Raw genomic sequence first — 25,842 nt, forward strand, 5'->3', positions numbered from 1 at the left:
ACAACAGCGTACTCCATACACGAATAGGAATGCAAGCAGTGCAAAAGCTGAGGACAATGATAGAAGGATGACCGAAAAAAGTGCTTACGTGCGACGACCTCTTATTGCACAAAGAGTGACGGTTCGTAAATAAACAATGTTTGTTTTGTAGTGTACTCAGTGTAGTGGAGCGAATACTCAGACATCGCGCCGGCTACGAGAAAAAAAAAAGCGACAATGCTTAAGCTCATTTTAGATGCGAAGCTTCGCATGGTCGAGCTAAATGCGGTGTGCGGCGTGACCACACTCACTGGGCATGCGCGTCTTCCTCTTCTAACCACTACCACCACCACACTCTCTCTACTCTACGCATATCCTCCCGCGTTGCTTAAACCCCCATCGCGCATGCGCGGCCCTCCTCCTCTTCTCTTACGCTCCGCCCACCTATCGCCTCGCAACGCCGACGCAGGCAGCATCTGTTGACGAGTTTTTTCAAGAGCCTTCGACGCAAAAACTTTGGTCTGTCGAATTGTCTGTACTCTCTTGACGCTACCTGAAACGACACCAAACCATAACCCAAACGGCGGACCCATCCGTAGCGCCCACCAATATTGCTCAAGTTTTAGCGTTCATACTTGTGTGATTTTCAATTAAAAAGCGATTATTGCGCATATATGAGGCAGCATAGCACATTAAATATTCTGTATGTGTGCCTTTATACAGTAGAAAAGGTATACATAAGTAATGCTAACGACCGTAGCGTTTATTACGCTGCGCTGCGCTGAAACACTTGCCCGTAAAGGCAAGTGTTTTCAATGCTTGGCTAAGACGACACGGTGGCGGCGTTCGATCGTCTTGCGTTCTAAACCTTATCGCCTCCAAGACGGGCACGCACGCCACGCGCTTCGTTTTTCCAAGATAACTGCCAGATAGCGCTCATGTCTCACGTGTGACGTGACTTGATGCGCTCGTTCGCCTCCGCTGCACGCTCGAGGCACTCTGACGCAGCGCCTCCAGAATACCATTCACCAATTTTCTTGCGCAGAACATCAAATAAACGTTTTGTTCACTTTCTCCAGACGCAATACTATCGTCTTTCGACGACATTTGCAGTGTAACATGCAGATACGGGGTCATTTTTTTTTTAACTGAAGATACCGACAACTCACACTGCACAACCATTCACTGACCACCCTGTATACATAGGCACTGGATCTTGACTTCCAAGGTAGTTCTGGTGGGAGATTTCCCCTGCGTGTTGTTGAACAATGAACATTCGTAGCTTGCGCGTCAACTAAAAGCGGACTGCGGGTCTCTGTGTGCAATGGGAGTCGTCCGTCTCTTATTGCCCATTAGCAGTGGTCGGCACGTTCCAGTTGGAAACACCGGTTCATCATTGCGTACTTTACGGCTTCCCAGGTTTCTATCCTGCGCAACGCCACGATGAGCGCCAGCGTCAACGCCGCCGCCAGCGTAAGTGTTAACGCCCACCGCTTCACATCGACACATGGTTCTCTTTAGCGGGATATGGTGTATTTTTTTCACCTCTCGGCCCTAGATTATGCGATAGTTATATGCGGGGTATCCTTATAACTTGTGAAGATCGGTTATTACTTAATCATTCCCGCCACCCTGCTAAACCCAAAACATGATAGCGCTACTACGCATCAGTGACGTCACGTCTGCAGCTTGTCTTCTCGCTATATGCACTGTTCAAAAAAAAAAAAAAAACGACGTGAACCTGATTATAGACAACCCGAACAGGCCTTTAATTCACTACTAACAGGCACCTCAGTGAGTTCACCGAAGTGTCCGGGTAGTTCACAGTTAACATACACACAAAAGAAGAAATTATCTTTATTACAACAGATGCCAGTTGCAGCCAGAACTTTCGACGAGGTCGCCCATCCGGAAGTTCATATAGGCCCTGTTATCAAAATTTAATGTCATAATGACTCCACTACATACTTACACACAGAACCAGATAATAAAGCAAAGATTGTACCACATGTGCTTCCCTATAGGCCCAACAGCATAGAACAAATTATCAGACTGTAGCATCGGCCCCGGAAAGAATTTTTTTCTTGCTGTCGAAGCAGCAAATAGAGATGCACGTTCACACTTGCATAATACTTGTAGGCACTCGAGAAAATAACCTCCTTATCACCCCGCATCGTTCACAGGACTGGGGCAAAGAGGTCAGGCCAATCATCTCGCTATTACAACTGTTACGACTGCTCACAACACCTTCGCAGTCTATACCGACAAGAGGCCGCACAGGGAAAATACAAGTTCCTACAAATTGCATATAGGGCGAATACTCGCTCTATGGGCGCGCGGGGTGCGAACCAGAACCTGTGTTTACTGCTGGTGTTTATTAGCCTCTCGGTGCGACGCGGCTCAGCAATAAACGCTTTCAACGCCGATCTAGCTCCGCAATCATCCTCGCTGCCGTCTCCAGCGTGGTCTAGAAGAAACAATGTAGCCGCAGGCGCAACACGGACTCAAACGAGCGCGAAAAAACACCGGGGACGGTTACGAGCCACGGTGAAAGAAAACTGCCCCGTAGAAAGAAACACTTTCACCATCACGCGTCTTCCTGAGGCTCGCACTCCAAGCACGGATGGTAACACATCGACTTCGCCCTAGCGGAAGCAAGAAATCTTATAAGGCTAGAGAAAGGAGGAGCGCAGCGTCCAGCAAACAACGTGCCCCCAAGCGCACACCGATGTAATCGTGCTTCCAGCGCGCTGCGACCGTAAGAAGCGTCGTCGCGGTCATCATCATTATTGTTATCATCATCATCGCCTTCTTCGTAATCCCGAGACGACTGACCTACTTTCTCTCGGGGCACAGAACGTCGTCGACATTCCGGGCAGCCCTGCTTCCCTGCAACTGGAGCCAGCATAATCGGGCGCTGCCCGAATGCTTCTGGCTGCCCCTCCAAAGTTTCGGTGGCCCCATCCGGGCGCCACATTTGTATGCGGCGCCACTTTGAATGCAAACAAACAGAATGCACTCTCCCTCTACCTGCGGCACTCTACGGCAAATACTGTGCTACCCGCCGCATATTCCCGTTTTTGTTGTTTGCTTGCGGACGAAATTTCGTTTTTGTTCCTACTACCGCTTTACCTGGCCTCCTTGTAAACACTAGTTTCTTCGAAGGCAAGCCGGGGCAACTAGAGAGATAAAAATCATCTGTTATTACTGTAGCTGCTGCTGTTTGCGCCACAGTTTTCGCATTCCCGCTGCAATGATCTCACTGATTTTTTTTTCCTCTTTTTTTCGTCCAAGTTCATTCGAACGAGTACTCCGTTTCTGTCTCGGTCGCTCTAGATCGGTGCATTTTTGGCTATTTGTATTCGCTTTACCACGACCTATCGACATTTCGGCATCGCCATCTCGTGGCGGCATCTCGTCGTCGTTTCTCCGTAATGGATGAAACTGGGTTTGTCTGCGTCTAAAAGCGTCACGTATGTCTGACCACATGCAAGGCCTCTCACCAAAGAGGTCAAACATGATCGATAGTTTACAACCGCATACCTCTGGGCTCTTAGTCATTGTCTGTTCATTAGACAACACAGCAAGGAAAAAAGATAATGACGCATCTACAGAAACAATAGACCTCCCGCTGTGCCACAGGGGCGGTTGACTGACGATGCCACATTTAAGACCACCAGAGGCAAAACGCGTTTTCCCCCCGGTGGCCGATCCGTAACGCAGAGGTCGAAATTTTCGCGCTCTGCAAAAAGGTTGAGCTTAGACTAGCATAGAATGGTTAAGGTTTCGTATGGGCTCATACTGCCATGGTAAGAGCACGTATTCAGTGGTTGTAACTCGCACGTCTTTCAGTAATGTATTATTACCTCTCCATAATTTGTGTAAAACGTTCATGTCACACAGAAGCTAACCTATGTTTCATTTGATAATTGATATATTTTTTAGTACATGGCACAGAAGAGAGGAAAACACCTCGACTGTCTGCAGTTTTAACTGTGAACTACCGGTTTTAATAGCAACATGAATTTTCTTGGTCTTCAATTCCACAAAACACAAGGACCACAGCGGCTGCGCCACAGCTTGGCTGTCACGAATGTAACGGCATCGTATATTAGCGTAGTTGCTCACTGCTATCGGCATCTGCTGGCACAACAAGTGAGTACTTGTGTTGTACTGTTTAGTTGTTCTTTTCTGTCTTTGCGTCCATCCGTCCATCCGTTCATCCATCTGTCCATCCATCCATCCATTTATCCATCCATCCATCCATCCATCCATCCATCCATCCATCCATCCATCCATCCAGCCAGCCAGCCAGCCAGCCAGCCAGCCATCCATCCATCCATTCATCCATCCATCCGTCCGTCCGTCCGTGTCTGTCTGTCCGCGCGTTCTATTGCACACACTTCTATTGGACCAACGCTATCTAGAAAATGGGACGAGATATGGTGATGATACAGAGCCATCTATTACACTGTTCGGGAGATACTGCCGGTTACGCCCGACGGTTAGACTAAGACAAGGTTAAGACAAGGGACAAGGTTCGACTAAGAGGAGCTTCGCCCCCGAAAGGCGAAAGAGCCTCCCTCCGTCACTGTCGTCGTATGATTGCTTCTTCATTCTTCGCTCACGGATGTTTGCGATAGATGTGTAGACAACGCCGCGGCGGATGCCCGATGGTTTTCGCTCACGCATCAAGCCCGCGGAGCCAGCTAACATTCCGCCTGTGGCCGTCAGAAGGCGCACCGGGCTAGCATCGGGTAGCTTCGGGGGCAACGAACGCCCTTGAGAGGCCGTCCGGGCTCCCCTCCTTCCTCCTGTGACCGACAAGTAAGTGCGCGCGCGGTACGGACGCACTGCCACACGAAATCGTCGTCGCGGGGCAGGGCGGTGCGCAGGTAGCCCCCCTCCTTCGAATTGGGTCACAAACAGCTTCGTCACCGAGAGACGTCATCGGTGGAAAGCTGCGCCCCGTTCGCTCGAGGCGGACCCGTGAAGTTGGAAGCAACATCGGTTCCGATATTAGAAATCGGGATTCCCTGCTTGGGCTCGAAGCGATTAATAGCGCATCAGAAAAAGTTGGAATGCCGAATGCGACTTCGTTCTGCTTTCTGGACTCGCTGACGGATACAAGAATGGAATGAATGTTCGGTGTAAATGGATGCATTACAGTGAGACTGTTCAAATAGAATGGTCGCTAGAGTAAAAGGAAGGAATACTGGATGCATCTTAGAGTGTAAACTAATGACTCACTGAAAGATACAAGGATGGAATCAATGTATGAAGTGGATAAATGCAACATATTAGATGAAATGGATGGTTTGGACGAAATATTGGAACGAGGGACATATATCTATGGGGCGTAGCTTAAAGAGAACTCGCTAGGCTAGTTGGCACCTGTTCATACAATAAGTTCGCTGAGTGCTATCAACACACAAATTACAACGGAAGACGACGGGGCAGAGCGCCACTTACAACTGCTTTATCTTAGGAAAATCCTCTGTGAACGTCTTTCTTTGCGATCTGTGTGTCTATGGTGCCTAAACACTTATAATATACAATGCACCGAAGAAATTAGTCGAACGATATGTATTGTTCATGTATTCAATAGTTTGCACAACCTTTAACAGAACCGCCTATCCTAATGGCCATACCAATGACAAGGACTACAGAGGCAGGAAAAAATTCGTCAACACGGGAAATCGAGGGCTAGTTTGTTTGATGTAGGGCTCGTTTCTTTTGTTGTACACAACCGAAACAAAGCCAACCGACAATGAAACTAAAAAAAAATTACAGGGGATAATATACGAGCACCCATGACTTTTAACTGCATTATAGTAATTTGACTTAAATGGAAAAGAACTGAAGCGGATGAATAATCAACTTACCGCAAATAGCGAACGAAATTTCAAGCTTCGATTAACACGTCCGACGTACTACCAATTGAGCCACTGCGGTTCAGTAGAGTGATCTGATTTCATGTGGTGGCTACTGCTACAGCGGTCACAGAGTAATCAGCTACGGCGGCTGTAGATTAGCCACGGCGGCTACAGGGTGATCCCATTTCATTCGCTCTAGTTGCATCGCACCGAACTGCCTCGAAGGGGAAGGAGAAATGGTGATTTTTTTATTTTCGACTCTAAGCCTACGTGGGCGGATGATACACGCACGTGGAAGGAGGAAGGTGCCCAACAATGTGTATTTTCCGAGGATGACCGCGCTAATGACCACCACGTGGCGGCCATGATGGTAACAATACTCGCTGTGCTACAACAGTGGTCGGAGCTGGACAACCACTCTTCGGAGGGAAGCCCGAAGTGGGTCAACACACCGGCCTTCGTCATCTCCGCCGTCAGTCTCCCGCTGCCGAGGCGGCGGGCGTGACCACTGACGCTATTGCTGTTGCTGCTGCGAGCGATTGCCGCTCCTCCTGTTCATCTGCGTTGAATGAGCGTGTGTGTCCCTATGTGGCGTCGTCCATTCGAACGTGACCTGCGGGAACGCTCAGCGTTTGTGTCTTTTCTATACTATTGCGAATGACGTCGTGACTGCGCACCCCGCCGCGGCCACCCTTTCGTCTCCTCCCCAGACTGTCCCTTCTCGAAACGACCGCAGAGGCAGCGAGAACATGACGTAAGAGGAGAGATAAGGGGGGATACGTTGATGTCAGCAATGTGACACCAATACACACATACTCCGTCTCCCAGCGTACCCGTTATAAAATTTCAAGGACATTTTAAAGATACTATGCCGCTCTTTTGGACGTAACCACGGGATGACTTCACTAAAGGAGTTTATTGCCTAACGAATCGACCACCGCAAGAAAAATTTTGAATTTATCATGTACGACCGTAGAGACACTGATTTGTCGCTCACGTTTAATTGATTGCTCTCTCCACTCGTCCCAACAAACGTACCTGCAGCAAAGCAAGGTAGGAGAGCACGCAGCAAAGAAGTTACGTCACGCGCACGCATAACCAAGCACATTTCTTTAACGCGCAGCCAACCTTCAGAGAGACCGCGAAAGGGCACGTGGCGGCCCCTCGCGGTGGGTGCAGTAACTGTACAGCCCACGATGCTCAAAGAGACACTAAAGCAAAATATTTTGCTGAAGTTTTTTGATTGCTGAAATAGCGGTCCAGAAACCTCGCAGTACTACTTTCGTGCCAACAAAATGGTTGTTTTGAATTAAAGTCGCGTTCTAGTGGTCCGCATCGCGTTAGCACACTTCAAATTAACCGCCTCAAAGTGGAAACTGTCACGTCACTGTTGCCGTGCACAGCGTTGAGCGGATTCGCTGCGTGGACGCCGACACTAGTAGCAGCAGGGCGAAAGTAGCGGGAGCCACAGCAGCAACAACGGCCAGTGAACAATTTTCTGCCACGACCTCTGAGATGGCACGCATGCTTGGTTTAACTGGGCCCCGCTAGAGGGCACGACCTGTCCAGTTTAGCCAGGCGAAAATTGAACTTTTAGACTACTCGCGCCATTCCCCATAGTAATGCCCGGCGGTTATTTTTTCAATGAATCAAACAGAAACGAACAAGCAGCACTTTATTACGGCTCTTGATGGTGGGAAATTTTTTTCATTTAGTGCAGCTAGATCGATTATATACTGGTCATTAATTGTAGGCGGTAACTCTGACGTATTCGGGATAATTTTGCTGCTACTAATAGCGCACGTGTTCTCGTGCATTTACATTGATTTCTCGGTAAGTAGGGCACTGCTGTTGATACTATTGCCGTTTTAGGCATTCTCGTACAGTGAGCTTTCACTCCGACTTGAATTGTTATTTGACTTTTGTGTCTCTTTAAATCAGCTATCGGCCGTGATGTTGCATTGTAGCCCACAGTCATTTGAGTAAACGAAATCATTTGTAGAAAGAAGAGGGAGCGATTTTTATCCGACTTTGAAAGTTGATTGTAAATAACGTTCGCGAGCTAGTAATGAATAAGCTTTGAAAGCTAATCGTAAATAATGTTTGCTCACGCGTCGTGGCTCAGGTATAGTGGCTCAGGAGCCACCATACCGATCGGCAGCGTAGTCTGATCATGCTGTAAATGTGTTCCTGGGGACTGCTTGCATGCTTACTAGATTCGATATAGTTTTATAGCCTAATACAACTGAAGAAATCCGCGGCATTTCCTCGTCTTGTGATGCTTGTGAACTCGCCTTCGAGAATGTTGCCGAGCGAATGAGCGGGTCTACTGTTTTGGCCGTGGAGGTAATCGGCTAAACTGCTACGGCCGTCTGGACAGGGCCTCTCGGGACCTTTTAAGTTGAATACGACTATAGCTTCTTCAAAAAGGCACGTATGCCTCGACCGTTCGCCTTCACACCTCTACACGCGGTTAGGAAGGAAAAAGTTTACCAGCAGCAAGTTGAAACTTCTGCTGTTTCAGAGAGTGGTTGTTAACGAGCGCCCTTCAACGACTGTGTAGGTATCCAGGAGCTAGGAGCCCTTTCTAGCTGTGCAAACAATATAGAGCGTGAATATTAACAAAACGATTGGAGAAATCAGAGGTTGAGCTGGCCAACAAGAGGGCGGAACGTAACGAACATAGAAATAAAATGGAAGAAACACTATGGCAACCTCGCACTATAGTGGTACCAAGACTGAAGCAATTAGAGCAAAGCCGGGTGGTCTTCTTTCTTTTGCGTTTACTTTTTTTTCGTTCTCTTTTTTTTTCACTTTCTCTCGGTTTCTTGCATCTGTCTTTTGTAGTTGTTGATACATATTTCTTTGTTTTCTTTTTTTCTCTATTCATGACTCCTTCTTTATATATATTTCTCTATCTTCTCTTCTTCACTCCCTGTCTATGCTTGTTTCTTTCTTTCTGCCTTTCTTTCTTTTCCCCCTTATATTTTCAATTTCTTTAAGGGACGAAGCTCGTTGTAGGTTAGGGCAGTCCATCCTTCCGGCGTATAGCCAGCGCGCACGCACGCACGCACGCACGCACGCATACACACACACACACACACACACACACACACACACACACACACACACACACACACACACACACACACACACACACACACACACACAGGTAGGTGGGTAGGCAGGTAGGTAGGTAGGTAGGTAGGTAGGTAGGTAGGTAGGTAGGTAGGTAGGTAGGTAGGTAGGCAGGTAGGTAGGTAGGTAGGTAGGTAGGCAGGTAGGCAGGCAGGCAGGCAGGCAGGCAGGCAGGCAGGCAGGCAGGCAGGCAGGCAGGCAGGCGGTAAGACAGAGGCATGGATGGATGGATGGTTGCTTCGCCCCGCTCATCATCATTCAATCCGTGAATATGCTGTGATTTTTTTTCTTTCTCTCCCTTTCCCGTGTTTCACGTGCTCCGCTTCGCCGAACAGAGATTTCATTTAACGTTCGCGCCCGCTGTACTCGGTAGTGCGGCTTGTCTAATTACTGTGGCGTATACCCGTCTGTGGCTTTCTGCCTAAGTTTATAAGGCCCACTTAAACGCTCTGTTAATACAAACCACGTAAAGTACACAGATACGCGATTCAACGGTAACTGTAAAGAATCTCAGCGTTCTGTAATTAGTTTGGGAAGATAGTCGCCAGGCGTGGTCTCACGACGTGAATGGGTAAAATATATGCCTAAGTATCTCGTTTCGCATTCGTCAAGTCAACCTCCCGATCTTAAAAGCACTCGTCGAAGCGATCCCTTCGCTTAACCAGAACGCTACAGGATGTTCCAAGAAACGCCCGCACACGAACAAAAACAGCGTTTTTTTTAACTTTGTCGCTCATGCGTGAAGGTAATTGCGCGGTTACTCATTATATCGAGCCCGGGGCGAAGGCCATCCAGACATGCACCTGGCTGATAAACGAACCTTCTTGGTAACTCAAAGGAATCACTTAACCAAACTCTCTTTTACTGCCCATATGCGGCTCGTTTTTTTACGGCAACAGTATAGCTCAACAGTTCGACAGCGTAATAATAATAATAAAAAAAAACAGGACGGTGCAAGCGGCCTGCACGAGCAAATGACCTGCAGGTGGCAGCGACCACACCTTGCAGCCTCGGCTGGGCGTAACGCAATCCACCATGAACGTGGCGAACACTGTCAGCCTGTTAATGCGCCGAATCGATCAGAGGTCAGTGTGGTCATTTACTAGCGTGTTGCCCCCGCGAGCGGGTACATGCCGGCCGCGCGCGAGCGAAGGTCGCAATCACGCTGCATGCGATACGAGAATGTATAAGGAAGGTATCGCCGCATTGATCAATCTGCACCCATACGCAATCGGCAACCGGCTCTCCGTAGATCAATAGTGAATGCTGGACGCTACAAATTGCCTTTTTGCGCGCGAGAGTGCTTTCCGCGAGAGTGACCGCGTACACAGCGGAACAATGTCGCGGTAAATGACGCAACCAATCATGTAAATGAGCACGAATCTCCACTCGGGAAACTAAAAGAAATTGAAGAGCTTTGTGAAAAATTAGGGGACCGTACAGCTTCGCCTTTGGGAGTTGAACGCGATAGCGTCATCCAGTTCCTAGTGCGTATTTCAAACAGTGCATTAAACCGTTTCGAATTTGCTACACGACGTGGCCTTAAGGGAATAGGCGCAGTAGCGTGTGTGCCTTTCGTAGTGGGGTGCCGGCTTTCAATCACGGAGCCATTAGGATAATCACATATTGTGACGCCCGTTGGCAGTGGACGCTTGTACCACACATTATTGCTGCAATATTTCATGTTGCATTCCGAAGCGTGTATGCAGGACGCGTGTGTTTGTGAAGCATGAAAGCTACTTACACTGCATTTCCCAGCAGAGGATGTCCTTTTCACTGCTTTTACGAGCCGGGGCGTGGCCGTGTGGTAGAGAATCCGCATGCAACGCAAACGACGCGGGTTCGATTCCCAGTCAGACCCAAACAACCCTGGTTTACTCCCCACTTTCGTCCGGGATTTCTTTTATCATTTATTTATTTTGTTTGTATCATTCTCGGGTTTTCGGTCACGCATAAGATGATGATTTTTCGCTCACAACCAACGAAGCCGACGCCGACAACAGCATTTCTGCGAAACGAGCTCTTAAACGCTATCGCGTTAAAAAAAGCAGACAAACAGCGGAATGTAACTCATCGGTTTACGGACGTTTTGCATCGCGGAATAGCGTTTAGAGTTTCAAATTTTAGAGTGAAAAATAGCATTACACTACCGCATTTTGAGGAGGCAGAGAGAGAGAGAGAGAGAGAACGTGCACGTTGCATGTCATGGGCAACGTTCTCGAAGTTCTGGTGTTTCTGTATTTTACACTTTATAATAAGTACTTGCGTAAACTGTGGCGGCGTGTAGACCTATCACGTTGACGGGGTAATTTTGCCAGACCTCACCGCCTGGAAGCCTGCCTAACCGGAGGCGCACACGGTGATCAAGTTCGCGCAGTATGGAGCTCGCTTGCGTGAAATGTGTTTGCATGCAACCATAATATACACTACGAAGTAAAATTTCATGATAAATCGTTAACTGAACGAACCGCATTAAAGCAAAATGAATGACACGTTATCTTAATCATATGACATTTATTATCCAATGCATTCATGAAACGTGACAGATGACGCTTGAAGTGGAACATTTACTTAAACAAGTGTAGGTACACGCCTTTATATGAGAGAAAGGCAAGACGGCTTTCTTTTTTTTCTGAATGTACACTCAAATGTCCTCGATGGTGAACGAATGAAGTAGCTGTCGTACGGACAAGTGGAAAGAAAGACCAATGTCCTTGTAATTTCACGCCATTGAGAAGCCATCCATCTGTGAGTGGCAGTTGCCGGCTCGAGCAAAAATGCATGCAGTGTACGTCAACCCTCTACAATAGGAAAAAAGACCTCTAAAGTTATAAACGTACTAACGAGGGGAGGCACTAACACGGCCGTCAGTGTCACAGAAAAAAACAAAAACAACGCCGATGGCTACAAAGCAACGCGTTGTATATGGTTGTCGCCTTAAAGGACACGGCACAATATGCTCCAAGCCTGCATAGGGTGAGGCAGAGAGGAGGCACACGCGTCGGCCACAGCAAGAAGGAAGCCGGGAAAGAGGGCACATAACACGGTTATGTACACCCATGTTATAACAGCGCTCGACCTTTCGGCGTTTATGGAAATCGGGGCCTCGTTTATATGCACCAACCACAATGAATCGAGAAAAAGAAAGAAATGAAATCTGTCCAGTTGCCCGTCAAAAGCGGGTGGGCAGAGGCGTTACAGATACCGACGTATACAACGAGTGGGGAGCGAGACGCACGCTGCTTTACAGAAAGGCGCACCTTACAGGCGGCTCACAATCTGGTGAAAAGCAAAAAAGAACACGAAGGCGGAATGTGTTCCTCGCGAGAAAAAAGGCCTGTAAAGCGGCTCACTCTCGCGATTCCGGTGCGATACTGGCGGCTCCAGGGGGGCAGGAGGGGCTGGTCAAGGCGGCTAGCTAGCGGTATCGCTACAGGCACTCACTGACGACTGACCGGTGCGGCTGCGCTGCGAAGAGTGGTAGAAGGCAGTGCGGCCCACGTTGCTGCCGCCGCCGCCCACTGCCCGACGTCGTCACGATACAACAAGCGCGGGGGGGCCTTCGACGCGAGGCGGCCCTGCCCGCGTTTTCGCCTTCGACCGTTGCTCACGCCGTTCGTTTGTGTACGCGGCGGGCGCCGAACAATACGGCACGGTCCCAAGGCTGCCCATCCACGGAGGCGGCAACGACGACCAGGGCTGGCTGCCGCAATCTTTGACAAGCAAGCGCGCGTGAGCCGAGCGCGCCCTTTTTACTAGGGGAAAACAAGAGACGCTGGCGGATCGCCAAGACGGAGAAGGGCGCTATAAGAGAGCAAGTGGACAACGAGAACGAAGCGCCGAGAGATATATCGCAGCCACCCGCGGCTCGTGCCGGAGCTTGACGGCTGCCTGCTCGTATGCCATGCCTTCCTCCCCAGAGCGTCTGTAGCGAGGAAGAGCGGGCACCCCACCGACGACAAGTAAGAAACAAAGCGGCCGCTCACGCGACAGAAGAAGCAGCAGCAGCAGCTCCGGGAAGAAGAAGAAGACAAGAACAAAGGCAGAAACAGAAGGGGCGCCTCGAACGGCGCGAAAGTCACGGCCCCCATTAGCATGAGATCCGCCATCTCCTTTGTCGACCCATTGTGGCGCGCGAGAAAAGTGGAACTATCCGCGCAGACGAGGAAAGGTATAGCGACGTGCGCAGCCGATCACCTGCACGCTACCGGCCGAAAAACGGAGGCGCGGAGCAACATTGCAAGAGGAAGAGACGACTTCGAAGAGAAGACTGGGCCTGGCCCGTGGCGTTAGCGTGTCAGAGCCGGCCGCAAGTGACTCCCCGCCGGGAAAGCAACAGATGGCATTCTCGGCGTGCCGCCGATACTATACGGGTTCTCTGGCCACGCGTCACGCGGCGGTGGGGTGGCATGGCCCGCCGCGCACGATTCGAACGTCAAAATAGGGGTTTCCTGTACACGTTCGAGCTCCGGCAATCGGCAGTCCGAGACAATGCTCCCTGAAGCCGTCTTCTCCGCCAATGAGGCACGGTGTATAACGTGGCCGGCGCCCAAGGACGGCACCCTATCTAGCTTTCATGTTTTTTTCACTGCACGGAGAAACAAACGGCAGCGCCACCGCACACTCCTGATGAAACTTTAAAGTGTGATTGCCTTCGGAACGCGCCAACGACGATTTGGAAGACGAGCCATTGTCGAGTCCAGCACAAGTAACGGCCTCTGATAGCGAGGCGATGACTGGAAAGCGGCGGACTGTGTGGTCTCGTCGGGTGCAGCCCGCCGAGCCGACTGAGCACACTCAGCGCAAAACGACAGCGCGCATAGCGTTTCGCGCAAATGAGCAGTCAGAATGCTCGGTCCGCTCACTTGACGAAGTACGTGTGTATGCGCAACACAGCGTGTCTCCGCGTTCTTCCCATCGACGAAGCTGGGAGCATCGAAAGGTCGACCTGCTTGGCTGACGAAAGGTCGCGTTCTTCAATAGATGCTTGTGTGTACACATCTACGCATGCGAGAAAGTCGTAAATGGTGTCCATCATCCATGATTGTGAACTCAAAGAGAGCGATTGTATAGGCTACACTCGATCGGTGGAGGTTCACTGACTCATACTTTGTAAATGTTGACGATGCGTGAACTTATACCCCGACATACCATCAGTACGAAGCAAAACGGAACGAGATGCGCTAAACATGTTCAGATTCTAGCAAAGTTCTTTGCCAGGTCTTCTAAGGAATGGGCAAAGTTTACACTCTCCATCAATGTTCAGAAACAGTGAAGCGGGTTGCTCTTAGGGGCTTAACGAGGCCTTCAAGGCTTATGCTAGGTCTTTTCGCGGCGTAAACGGAGTAGAGTCGAACCATAGCTTGTCGGAGACCTTGCAAGAGTGGCCGACCTCCAGAGCCACAACTAACGTGCGTAGCTGACTGAGGCATCCCCGGTAGAAGTCGGGGCCTTTTGACGCTCGTGTACACTATCGGCTCGCGCGGCGCGCAAACTCAGCACAGGGGCTGCGTGAACTGCCTTTGTCGGTGGGCGTGGCTGATAAGCACCGACGCGGAGGGTTTGGTAACGCGTGACTTTGCAAGATAGCAGCGATGTAGTGTTCTCGACGCTGTTTATTCGGCGGAGCCGCCAGACCAACTCTTCGGACGAACAAGATGCTCATAACAATGATGATTATGTACGGGTGAAGAAGACGAAGAACAAATGAAGTGAATATTGTGCCCACACTGTTTTCCCACTCGCGAAGAATAGACCGTGATGCGTTGCGTAGCAGTAATGTAAACGTGACGATTGGCAGGATGGTATACCTCAGTCGCTATGGTCGGCATTGATATACATGTATATCATATGGGAAAGAGTTCGATGAAAGAGCTCAGTGAAGTCATTAGTTTGGACATGGTAGCTGAAGGTCGTGTTATTAACGGACCTCGTCAGGTGATCAATCGCAGTGATAATCCATCGCTTTCCGCTGGATGAGATTGACAGTGGCCCGTAAAGGTCGATAACAACAACTTCAAATGAAGCGTCGGGACTCAGAAGAAGTTGTAGGTGTCCAGGTGGAGATGACGTGGGTCGTTTGCGGCGCTGGGCCACTGGCAGAGCGAACGTGAAGCAACGTATCGGGCCACGCAAGTGGTAAGCCCAGGCCAGGCAAAGAGGCTGCGGATGTGCTCACACGTCTTGTGAAAGTCGAGATGACCAGCCTTCGGGTCGTCGTGAAATCCTTCCAATATCTGTGTCCTGAGTGAAGAAGGAGCGACGGCAACCCAGCGCTATCCTTTGGGATGGCAGACACTGTCGTAGAAGATGGAATTCTCGATCTTGAAGTTCTGCAACTGGCGACGACTGCGGGCGTCAGGAGAACCAGATCAGCCGTGAAGGCGTTGCATAATGGAGTGGCAGTGCGCGTCTCCTTAATCTCCTCATTTGCCCTGCGTGTACTGGCATGCCCCTTCTTCGATCCTCCACATCTGCGAGTGTATGCGTTAATTTTTTTTCCCTTTGTTACCATCCAGTCGATGCTTTCAAAGAGGGAACTGATGCAACATAGTCTGCTTCCGTGAGGATGACAAGAGGGAGAAGACGAAGGAGATCTGCCTGAGCTGCTGCTTGGCTAGTTTACCCAACGAGCCCAATAAAGGAAGGTTGTCATCCGAAACTTGACAAGATTTACAAGGTTCGCTGAAAAACCAGCAAATAGTGGCACCGGAGCTATCAAGACGCAGTGAGGCTAGCGATCTCCTCGCTGACTACACCGTTAAAAAACAAAATCCAGATGGAAGATCTAACAAATAAAAACTTCGCTGCAGCCGATGTTTCGACACGCGGTCTTGTTTTCGTCAAGGCTTCAACTATATGTCATTCTATAACTCATTATAGAATAGTAATACACACATTTAGATCTATCTATCTATGCATCTATCTATCTATGCATCTATCTATCTATCTATCTATCTATCTATCTATCTATCTATCTATCTATCTATCTATCTATCTATCTATCTATCTATCTATCTATCTATCTATCTATCTAATTGCGTAAAATTATGAGCAGTGAAGCAGCCGCGTACACCGTCATACAGCTCACGACTTTCTTGCAAGAAGAACGCGCATTTTCCAAGACTGAAGAGTCAGTCGAAACGCCTCGCAAAGAGTTGCGCTGCGCGAGGTACAGACGCGACGTTCACGCGCGCCGACGCATCGGGGCGTGCTTCCTGTCCGGCCGATTTTTCTCACCTCCGTCAACTGGACGTGGCAGCGCGAGCGACGCGAGACCCGCAATCACGTGCGGAGACGGTGTGCGTGCGTGTTAGAGGCCCCGCGTTTTGCGGGGCCGCGAATCAACGCCCTTCCGTGATCGAGCATAACCCGGTCTCTTGTGTGCGCGCGATGCCGGGCCACTGCGGCGTCGTTGCGTGATCCCGGGCGCCGCGGCCTTGCCCCCGTGTCGCGTTGAAACACAGAAGGGAGGTCGCCCTCGATCGCCCGAGATGCTTGACCGCGCGCCGCGGGACTCGGCCGTACTGCGTGTCTGGCGATGGACCACGCCTGCGACCATCGCTCTCGGGTCGCGAACAGGCCTTTGGGCGCGAAAGAGCACGCGCTGGCCGAGAATATAACAAACGAAGAGTTAAAGAAGGGTGCCAGTGGGAGAAGTTGTTCCTTTCTTCTGTGAGCTAGAGTATTATCTTTTTTTTATGGTAGAGTATTAATCGATTGTTTTATAATTATAATTTTAGAACACGGGACGTGAAAACTTCCTACGATCGCAGTTTGCGACATTTACAGAGAACATATATATAAATATAAATTATAAATATAAAATATAAATATAAAATATATATAATATATATAAAAGAAGTGTATATTTAAGGGCTCGTTTTTCCGTGTTTCTACACAATATTAATGAGATCTAACAGACAATAATGCCAAGGAAAGTATAGGGGGAGATATTAGACCAAATCATAATGTAAATATGAAGAAAAGTGGGTGAAAAGATAACTTGCCGTGGGCAGGATCCGAACCTATATATATATATATATATATATATATATATATATATATATATATATATATATATATATATATATATATATATTGTTGTTAAAGACAGACGTACAACGTGCAGGTACTTGCCCTTCGGTAAAGACAAAAACAAAAAAAAACATTAATCATTAGATTCAGTATCAGTTTGTCTATACCTAGAGGTCTCCACTGTGTCAAGCACCCATGTATCAATACACTGAAATTGTTCGTTCTTCTACCTTCGTGCCGGCTTCATTTGTTGTCATCTTCCACGGTTCTTCGTTTCTTTTAGCGTCATATACGCGTGAATTCGAAAACCAAGTTTAAATTTACGGCAGTCTAAGAACAAAATGTGTTGGACCATTTCACGCTACTGCACAAGGAGCGACCCCGGCAACCGGGCCGGTCGATCTGGGAAAGACGGCCGTACCGTATATAGGCCTAAGAGACTCGCAACATCCCGTATCTGGGCCACGAATAATCCCACCGTCTTCTTCACGCATGCAGTGACCGCTAACGTCTGCGCTGACAGCAGCACCGCGGATGGCAGCAGCGGCGGCAAAACAAAAGAGCGCCAAACAACAGACGAACGGAACGAGGAGCTCAACGCTGGATTCGGCACTTGGACTTCCCTCTATCGGGAAGCCCTCGCTGCAAGAAATGATCGGCGCCTCACTCATCAAGCCAGAGCAGTGGGAGCGCCACCACCCGGGAGAGCGCACGTCCAGCTATGCACTGGACACGGGTGTCCGTGCGCCGAAGAGGTGGGGCCATCTTCGAGAGAAGTCCATTCTCCGCGCCTGTTGGCGGCGTCACCCTGTAGCGTTCGAGCACGGCTGCTGCTGCAACTGACGCCGGCGAGAAAGATCGCCCATCCATTACGGCTACGCCACGAATCGAACGGCGGTCATCGGAGAGGCACTGGCGTCTCTGCACGGTCAGGCTGAAGCGCACCGGATAATCCGGGAACACCGACGTAGGGGAAGGAAAGGCGCGACGATTCTTCGCTTTTGTTCCGTCGCCCTAGTAATTGTGTGCATCGTTCGTTTTAAAGGCTACGCTTTTCTTTGCAAAAACATGATAGAAACATACCGCATTCGTGCTTGCTGCGTGGGATCACTATTGTAAATGGTATCATCAATTAAGCACTAGCTTTCTAATAAACTTATGTGTAAATACCTGTAAAAATGGTATACACGAATACAGATACCTAAGTGTCTTCGTTTGTCCCTCTCTATCATGGAATCGGCATATGGATTATACTGTAGGTGAAGCTTGTCGGAGCTTAAAATCCTTAAGACGAAACACACGTGATTTTTCGCAGCAAACCCTAGAGTTACTGTACAATGTAAGATCAGTACTGTAATATGCATGTTGGTTGTGTGAGATCCTTCAATAGCACCAAACAAACAAAGATTAGAAAAAGTTCAATGCATGGCGGCGAGATATGTGTTTAATGGGGTACCTATGTACGACAGACAATTCAGTGCGACAGAACCTAAGCTGACATAAAAATGGAAGTCTCTGCAGCACTGAAGGGCATCGTTTCGACTTAAGCTATTGCACAGCATATTTTATTTTTATACTCAAATTCGCCGTGACGTATACATTAGCCGGCCTCACTACATTTCAGCCCGCAATGATCATGAACACAAGATAAGAGAATCTAAATGCAATACTTCGTACATCAGCAACTTTTCTCTATTACTATCACTCTGTGGAATCGACTTCCTTCCAGAATTGCAGAAATTTCTTCTACTGATGCATTTTTTGCAATAAAAATGACTGAATTTTTCGAGCACTAAACCTCATAAGTTCCGTGTATGCGCCTGACAGTCGCCATGATCTGTGCGGTATCTTGGTTTTGAACTATGTTGCTTTGTTTTGGTGCTTAATTTGCCCTTGTAGTGGACCAATGCTGCACTTTGTTTAAATTATTCTCCGCATTGTGTATAACGTCTGTGGTTTTTGCATTTAATACTTTGTTTTCCAAAACATATTATATTGGTGACGCAGCTGTGCTCGATGCAGCTGTGTATGTTTGGTGTCTTACGTGAGCTACCTTTTTTTTTTTCACTTACACAAACCTATGTGAACCTGCAATTTTCGCGTTTGTTCTTTTACTGTACCCTTTCCTCTGCTGCTATGCCTATGTAAATAAATAAATAAATTATTAAATAAACAATAAATAAATAAACAAATAAAGACGCTGTTTCATAACAGCGTAACAAGACCATAAGCATCAAGGCATGTGTAAGCATGTTTTTTATATTCAATATATGTAATAATAGCTTGCACATAGGCACACGAATGAACACTTCCGCACTATGTTCCAGTATTTTTTTTTATACAAATAAGTGTCCACTCAACCGAGGAGTTCAAAGAGCACACATGTCCAGTTTCCAGCGTCTGCTGAGTGAACGGCACGGTTAACGTTTCTATTACGCGTAAAAATTTCAGTTGATGCAAATTGTTGCGTTTGGCCTCATATTTCGTCAAATAATGATTTCGCAATGTCTTGTTGCAGGAGATCGAAGCAGGAGTCTAATTCTACAATTCTCAGGTATGCGGGATTATGTACTACGCTGCACTAGAATGCATTGCATTGCAATGAAGTCAATGCAATGCAGTCGCTATAATGCTGCAATGTCCTCAAGATGTTTGATAATGACCGTAGCGTACGCCGACTTCTATACCTTCCCACGAGAGTTAAGGCAGAACGATGTTCTATCATATTCCCTGAACTCACATCAATTTTTGGTTATTCACGAAGCGCAGCCCGCTTCATCAGTTATCGTCCATCACTGGGGATTCACAATGCGTGCGGTAAGATCACGCTGTAGCCGCCATTACAATGCTATCAATGTGCCCCCCTCGTCCCTTCTCAAGCGCACATATGGTCAAGTGCGTTCCCGCGCTCGAAGCTATGCATCTCACGAACGTGAGATTACACCTCATTCTCGAACTCAGGTTGTTGTTTCCTACCGGACTTACGCGCCAGGAGCTCAGCAGTGCCGCTACAATAGCCCTGACGCCTTGACCGCAATGTTTGACCGTTTATCTCCGCCGTTTAAACGCATTACACTTCAGCCACTGAATTCAGCTTCTATATGCCGGTATGACGAATGATTCCGATGCTGGCGGATAGTTACGGAGCCGAACCACGTCAGGCATACCACAGGTAGCGGATCAAGAGTCTAACTAGGCTAACGCAAACTATCAGCATTAACAACTTCGTTCATATGAAAACATGCTTTATTCATACTAGACTGTTTGGTTGGCATGGCATCGTAATTGCGACGGTCCCTTTATTGTGCGTGCGTGCGTGCGTCCGTGCATGTATGCATGTATGTATGCATGTGTGTGTGTGTGTGTGTGTGTGTGTGTGTGTGTGTGTGTGTGTGTGTGTGTGTGTGTTATGAAGATACGGAGTCACCGTGCATTTGCTCAATTAATTTCGTTGCATGAACCGGATCACGGCTTCGCCACGTATCACACTGCAGGAAAGCCTACTTACCACCGTTTCAGATTTGGTCGTTCGGCAACTGCCGAACGACCAAATCAGTGTCAATTTTTTTTCTTGTCTTGTTCAATCCCCATCATACATCTCACACGACCCACGACTCCATTATTTCTAGGACTAACTCTCACTAAACCAACAATGTACTCCCTCATTTCTTCCTTGTGAATGTTGTCACCTGGGAAACGTCGGTTATAAAGATACAGTAAAATACGATAAAAACCCACCCTGATCAGAAGACAGAAGATACGGTCATTCCGTCCAGCGTACACTTCGTACAACTTGAGAGAGAGAGAGAGAGAGAGAGAGAGAGAGAGAGAGAGAGAGGGAAAATGGTTACTTCTCTCCACTTCAACTTTTTCATCCGGGGGCCATCGAACAGCGCTACCGGCGCCTGCTAGCTGGATGCGACAATGTGCGAGGGACTCCGAGGCGACAACCTTTAGCAATCGCCCGCGCCAACCCCCGCAAGGATCAATAATTGACGGAGCACCTCCGAACATGCTGCTATAGACCGGGACGATTGTGAGGAGGGAGGAAGAAGTTTACCTACGTACATAGCGGGCTCAGAATTAAGTGACGTGGCATCGTATATGCGAACAGGGGGAGGAAGAGGGTGCGAGAGCCGGTTTAATGGTCGCCCTCTTGGGCCTCCGAATGATGTCGGTGTTTTAATTGGCCGTTAACGTTCGCCCGAAGGAAGTTTAGGTACGCGGATCACGGCACGTGCACATTGAAACCCGCTCGGAAGGACCCGCTCGGTGCAGAGGCGACACTCGGCGGGAAAGGGAGGCGGCTAAACAGCGCCAGCGGAGTCAATCAGCGACCCGAGTCATCGCCTACAGGACGCGCAGCAGTTGAAGGCGCAAAATGAAACAGCTTGTAGCCTGGTTATAATGCTGCACGCATTCGAACAACTTTGGGACTGTCACTGCAGTCCTGTCTGCGCCTTCACGTGACAACTGTGAAACATTATACATGGTGAACAACGATACCGGCAGGATAGGAAAAGGAACATCGCCAGTGTTTTTTTTTTTTTTTCATATCATGCCCGCGTCTTTGTTTGCAATAGAATACTTCTAAGTATTCACCAAATCTAATTCACCCGGCTGTGAATGCTTAACCTTCACTTGACCACTGATTTAAGTATAAAGTTGTGTATGGTTTGGCTCGATAGAAATTCCTTTAGGCTCATGCACTTCACGAATGAACGGCAATTTTATCTTGCAATACGTAATTTTCATTCAGCACTTTCATGGCCAATCTTCCGAGCCCTGTTCATGGCACATTTGTCTTAGGTAATGATGCAGTTCGATTAGAGTGTAACGCATTCCTCTATCTTTTATACATAAACAGCCAAACAGGACCATCTTACTTCGCGGGGCTTTTGGCATTATTACCATCGACAGCAAAGCTTTGAAACTCTCGAAGTGATTTCACGGAGCGCTGCAGAGCATGAGATCATGCAGGTTTTCTTTTGGGTGTTTTCCTCCTGGTGGAGTAAAGCACCCGTTTTTTGGAGTAACTGCAGGAATGTTCGCGCCGTGTGCAAACGACCCATCGGCACCTACAGAAGCCTGTTTCCTTTCTGACGGCGACGTATAGCGTGGTGTGGTGTAGTAGTTTGTGTACGTGCATGCTGATTGAGTGATCGTGAGTTCGAATCCTTTGTGTTTGCTGCAAATTTTCGGAAATCTATTTCTGAATTTGATGCTTGCGTATCGATTGTACATCTAATCAAATGCCAGCCCGCGCTTCGAAAGGCTGGTTAAACCAACCAAAAACCTGACTTTTTTTTTCGCTAGCTGTTGCTTTCTTTAGGAGTAACCACGAGAGCGTTACTCCTTCGCAGTTACTCCCAAAATAGTGCAATGGGAGTGGCAAGTTAGTTACTCCTTTGAAGGAGCAACCTCGATACCCCTTTTCCTCCTTTACTCAGAGTATACCTACCTATTCCAAAACTGCTCATTATCGAGGCTTGCGTTGATGATATGCGGGGTTGATGATATGCGGGACACCGTAGTGGAGGGCTCCAGAAATGTTGACCACCTGGGGTTCATTAACTTCTACTAGAGCTGTGCAAAGCACAGCTCTAGTAGAAGTCTCGTCTCAAAATAACGGTTTCCGTTTGATATGTTTACATTAACTATCATGCTTTCAAACCTGCCGATACGTGTGAAAGCCGAGAAGTTGTGAAAGGCGAGATTACGACAAATGAAAAAACAAAAACAAAATGGAAGTATAGTGGAAAACAACGGCCGACAACTCGACCTAGACTGGATGAAAGCAATGCTGCCGCCATTGCAACGGACATCCAAGAGCAGTCAACATTAGCTTGCATTTGGCTGACACAAAGCAACAGCCAGTTTCAGTAAAATGTGAGTAGATACAGTAGTCATCAAAGGTTGGTTTCTACTCTAGGCAAACTTAATCCCGGCCTGCGATTCTCGTCAGCACTATGGCGGATATCATGGAGATCATCATACACCATTACGGGAAGTAAGCAAAGGAGATCCGTACAACAATGTATTATGAAGAAAGACACCGCCCTTAAGGCGCCACCCTTTCTTATTGCGCGATTTATAAATATATATCCTTGTAAAATACGGCTGAACTCAGCGAGGTCGCTTTCATATCACTCACCTCATTTGCATTCTCCAAAACATTTATTCTCTACCTCTCGATTACCTCTCCAATATTGCGATTGTGCGAGAGAATTAGCTGCATATTCTCGTGCTTAACACAACCATGCGGATACAGCAGCAAGTCATCAGTCACGCCACGCAATGCTCGAATTCCTCCGATGACAGCTCGCCGCCTTTGTGTAGCCGTACTTGAAACGCTACACACTGGCCGTCCTGGAATCCTTCCAGGTCCCCGTTCAAGAAAACGACGAGCGCTTATCGTGAAGTGCGCGCATTTCTAGACGGCTAGGCACGACGCGCGCCGCATGCAGCCACGGATTAGCTGTATACTACATACGCTATGCACTACGCGCACACATCTACGGCGACCCGCTATTGCTATGGAGTCTCGAAGGAAGCGTTCAATTATTACGTGATCTATACCTTCGTATAAGGACTGCATGTATATATATATATATATATATATATATATATATATATATATATGTTCTGGTGGAGGCGGAAATGTTGTAGGCCCATGTGCTGAGATTTGGGTGCACGTTAAAGAACCCCAGGTGGACTCAATTTCCGGAGCCCTCCAGTACGGCGTCTCTCATAATAATATGGTGTTTTTGGGACGTTAAACCCTACAAATCAATCAATCAATCAATCAATCAATCTTTCAATCAATCAATCAAGAACTGCATATAATTTACGCATGCACACGAGCGACGCCTCGTGGCGTTGAGACAGTTGTTCCATATTGTTGACTAACGAGCCCAAGAGCGATAACATCGCCCTCCACGACGGGAAATCTCCAGTCTTCTAATCTAAAGCACTAGCTGATGAGCGGAACATAAAATATACGTTAAAACAAGCACAGGCTCAATCTTTCCGGTATTTCGTCTTGTTTTTGTGGGTTTTTTTCTATTTCATTCGAAATTGCTGCGCTTCCTACGCACATAAACCTCCGCGGCATGCTCTCATATTTCGCTCCGCGCCATAATTTTACTGCTGCGAGGCTTCCACGTCGCGTTCGTTACCTGCGCTTGAAGCCAATCACTGCCAGTACCGGGCTCATTTCCGGCTCTCGTTAACACTGTATCGAATCAGCGATGTCGATAAAGAAATCGGTATACGGTGCAGTAAAGGAGGGGCACTGCACATAGTGTCTACGAATACCATCCGGGAAACGATGCGCAAGATCGCTAAGAACCTAGCTGCGATTTATGCGGCACACGATACACAATTTATTCTGCAGCTACATTCTCTGCAGAGAAAATTGCAACAACCAACTTAAAGGAAATAAATAAATAAATAAAGAGGAAAGAAAGAAAGAAAGAAAGAAAGAAAGAAAGAAAGAAAGAAAGAAAGAAAGAAAGAAAGAAATAAAGAAAGAAAGAAAGAAAGATAGAAAGAAAGAAAGAACTGCAACCACTTGTTCTTTAACCGCGGTTATACCTAACCCAAGAAACAGTGACGTCTATCACGCAGGCGAAACGAAACGAGCAGCCATGTCTCGTTAGTTAAGCTAAACATTCTTGTTAACTAGTTGTTGAGTTAGTTGAGCTATAAGCATTACTGCTATTACCTTTTTCGCATATGACAAAGGGGGAATCTTCGAGTCAATCAGTTTATTTCTTGCGGTCAGCCACGGATTTAAGCTGGTCAGTCCGGGCTCGGCGCATCTGAGATGATTACCCGCGCCAGGAGAACGGTCCTGCTGGCCGGGCCCTTTGCCCATGGCCCGCGAAACTATATACCGAACAACGCACGGCTGATTGGGTCCGGAGATAGCGGCCGGTCGACGGCGCTGACTGGCTCCATTGTTGGAGCGCGGAATACAAAGAGACCTCGCCTTAATTGGAAGAAAGGCCACGTCGTGTGTCCACGCTGTCCGCCCCGAAAGAAAGACTCAAAACACGCTTCCTGAACGCATAATTGCACGCACCACTGATGAGGAAGAATAGATGGTCGAAGAGGTGGTAAGTAGCCCGTAATCGAGAGAACCGTTGGTACAACCGGCGAGCGCGCTGCGATGGTCATTGATTGTGCAAGCTCGCGCGGCTCGGAAGACTTCCAGGTTCCGGTGTATGGACGCGTGCTACGACCGGAAGCAGCGACGATAAAAGGAAGGGCAAGGATTCTGAAGCACGTATGCGTATACAGGTAAGCCGTGTCCCGCTTGCATGACAATGCGGAAGAAAAAAAAAACGGGAGCACGTCGCTTCCGGAAGGTATATGCGTAAGGTTCAATGCTAAAGGCCTTCTATTGGCGCAACTTCGAGGGAGTTCATTGTTGCTTGTGGACAATGTAGTTACGAGCTTACATAAACTGGTGTCCGTGCAGGAACGAGACACATAGGATGTGCTCGAGAGATGGGCGGGAATGATAAAAAATGAAACTTGTTACATCGCTGTGGCAACGATATTTTATGGCCGCGTATAAAGCACAAGCCATATTTGAACAACGTCTCAAAATGTTTGGTGTTCCGGATTTTATATGGTGTATTCACTGTGTGGTACGCAAGCGATCATCAAATATTACTTATTCTTCATAACGTATAATTCTTGTTTACAATCGTTTCTTTTTCTTATCAATGTCGCAGTCTCACAGCCGCTATAATTTTCATTATTATAGCTTGGCGCAGTAATCTTACGGTCGCACGAGTGTGCT

General features: G+C 48.0%; 1 protein-coding gene across 2 annotated transcripts in view; it reads right to left on the reverse strand.

The window, feature by feature from the left end:
- Shrm (shroom) overlaps nt 1-25,842 on the reverse strand; it is a 483,853-nt gene that overhangs the window by 264,277 nt on the left and 193,734 nt on the right. The gene's annotated exons all lie outside the window — the stretch shown is intronic.

Source organism: Rhipicephalus microplus, chromosome 2, assembly GCF_043290135.1.
Source record: "Rhipicephalus microplus isolate Deutch F79 chromosome 2, USDA_Rmic, whole genome shotgun sequence".
NCBI lineage: Eukaryota > Metazoa > Arthropoda > Arachnida > Ixodida > Ixodidae > Rhipicephalus > Rhipicephalus microplus.